This window comes from Macrobrachium rosenbergii, chromosome 13 (genome assembly GCF_040412425.1).
Source record: "Macrobrachium rosenbergii isolate ZJJX-2024 chromosome 13, ASM4041242v1, whole genome shotgun sequence".
NCBI lineage: Eukaryota > Metazoa > Arthropoda > Malacostraca > Decapoda > Palaemonidae > Macrobrachium > Macrobrachium rosenbergii.
This window is the reverse complement of record NC_089753.1, coordinates 63,536,578-63,539,521: the sequence shown is the minus strand read 5'-3', so window position 1 is coordinate 63,539,521 and position 2,944 is coordinate 63,536,578.

The following is a 2,944-nucleotide window of genomic DNA, read 5'->3' as shown; positions in this document are numbered from 1 at the left end:
ATTCATAAAAAAAAAACTTATTTTGTTCAAAAAGTGAAAACGAGAGGTCTTGATCTATCTGAACAAATACTCAAAGGAAATCGCAATAAAATTTTGATTGGAAGAGCATTACAATATAGAAATACGCTTATTTTTCTTTTTTTTTTTCCATCACATCTTGAGATCCTTTCCTCCTCTTCATCGCCTCCATTTCTTTATTTCCCTCCTCCCTTCCCTAATCAGTGATGCGTCGAGTCGTGTGTTTCCCAAGATACAGATACTGAAGTTCCTTTGTTGTGAGAAGTTCCCTATGTTTTGATAGGTGATCAGCCCCTCTCGCTTTGTGTGGGGACCTCCACCATCTTCAGACGTTAAAAGCGGCCGAGGGTATCAGAGGAATCCATTAGAAAACACAGATTCACTTTCCCAGCGCACGAGACGCGGGACTCTTTATCATACAGGGATGGTTATCCATTTCACTCACTTTTGTACTTTTTGTGTATATCAATTGATGCTAAGAGTATTATGCTCAGCATTGCTAATAAGTATTACTACTGTTATTATTGACGATATGACAATGACCTCTATGAGTAATAATAATATTAAAAATATTAATAATGATAACAACAAATATAAATTATAATTATTATTTTTTTTGATCGCAGTCATCCTGTTCGACTGGGTTGCATCCTGCCTCCTTAGGAATCCATCACTTTGCTCACTATGTGCGCTGTTTCTAATAGCACGCTCTTCTCCATGAGTCCTGAAGCTACTTCAGTGTCTAAGCTACTTTAGTATTATTATTATTATTATTATTATTATTATTATTATTATTATTATCATTATTATTATTATTATTATTATTATTATTATTATTATTATTATTATTATTGTTTTATTTTTGTTCTTCCAACTGCAACAAAATCAAATAAAATATGCAATAAATATTTCATCAGACTCTAACTCTACTCGTGGGAAAAGCCGTCACAGAAGTCCCACATATTCTTTTGTTACACATTTCTGTTTCAAATTATTACTTTCATAGATGCGTTTCAGATCAATATAATCCAGTCACTCTAATGCTCAAATATTTACCTGCAGACAGTTGTACTGATTCTAATGAACCAACAGTTCAGAAATGGTCAAACTTACACTTTTTGAATGTGAATGATAATTCATTTTTTAGATCCCATGATGCTCTATTAGGAAATTATAATTTGCAAGCAAAGAGAGTAATGCGCACGAAGTCATTAATTAATCACAATTTTTGATGGCGCCTGTTTTGCATAATTACATAAAATAAAACCTTTGAAGATGCGAGCGCCGGTGATGAAATATAAATTAATAACGTTTTCCGCCTGATTACGACTATATGTTTCCCGGATTCAGTAATGAAAACTGTTAGATATTAATTGTACCCGAGAATACTTAATAGACTGTTTTTTTATAGATTAAACGCATAACGCTAGAGATATCAATAAAATTTCGGAAATGGCGGCCCCTGTTCCATTACTAGTAACGCTTGGTTGACTACGAATTAATATATATATCAATTTTTTTTTCACACGGATATTCGTTCAAATCATGTTTGACAAATTCATCCCGTGGGCAATACGAATAATCAAATACTTTCACAGCCAAGGGTAAGGTAAAGTGGTTATGTTTCCGGGACAATCGTTTGGCGGTTGTTCCCTTGTTGTGGTTGTTGCTTCCTCACTGGCTGGTGCTTTTGTTGCTTAGCAAGTTGACGTCTGTCGTCTTATTCGTTGACTGTGGCAGTCAGGTTCAGAGCAGCAAAGAGTCAGTCTCAGCAGCAGAGCAGCAAAGAGTGTTTTTGGATGGCCAGCGGCAGGTATTAATTACCTGTTGGCTTTGGTAGCAGGAGGGTGTTCGGATGACACAAGGTATTTCTTAGTATTAGCTCCGCACCTGTTTTTACCTTGGAAACTGGTTTCTTCTACGCTTTTAGGGCTGCTGATAATGGAGGTGAGTTTGTTTATTGTCGGCCAACTGTTATTTGCCCTTAACTCTACTCAACAGTAAAGGGGGACTGTGAATAATACGGGATTTTGGGTGGGGGAGAACACAGAAATGGGGCGGACATGTTTATGTTGTGGAAGCATCCCCTGGAGGAGGAAAACGCCAGGGAGCCATCCGTCACTAGGAGGGAGTGGCTGAAAGGGATGGAGGTAACCGGGGGCAGGGAGGGAAAAAGTTCCTCACATGCCCCAACAGGGGTGGGGGGAAGTGAGGAATGGCACAAGTAGGGATTGAAAACAGTGGGTGGGGGAGGGATGCAACACAGCCTGTTAACAGGCATGGGACAAAGAACATGTGACTGACAAAAATAAAACTTCACATCCTTTACCAGCAGCCCTAAAAGTGTAGAAAAAACCAGTTTCCAAGGTAAAAACAGGCACGGAGATGTACTTAGAGTTCCGAATTTATAAGATAATCTGGAAAAAACACAGTTTGATACACTAAGAAAAGAAGTCCCAATAAACTTACCTTAGGGACTCCGAGCCTGCACTCACTACTGCACCAGCGGCTAAAATTCGCCCCTTTTTTTTTTAAAGGCCATGATTTTGACACAGCTGAACTAACATCTCATAATTGCAGAAACAACATAGGTTAATTTCCCGACAGTTGACGTAAGAGTTTTAGCAGTAATGGCCAAAGGTGGCGTGTTACAGGTTCAGAAGAGAGTGCAGCAAGGAACCAGCGGGTGTACTGAAACGAAATACTTTTGAATTGTTCCAACGCAAACAGGCAGGTACAATAGTTGGAAAAGCCTGTGAGGGTCGCATACGAATACCACTACACCTCCTCCAACGACGGGAGAAACTTTTCAATTCCTCCTGAAACCCCTTTCACCGTGTTTAATACTGGCATCTGGGGGTTCAAATGTATTTTGCCTGTTATTTCTGGCACCTGGGGGTTCAAATGTATTTTGCCATGTTCAGTA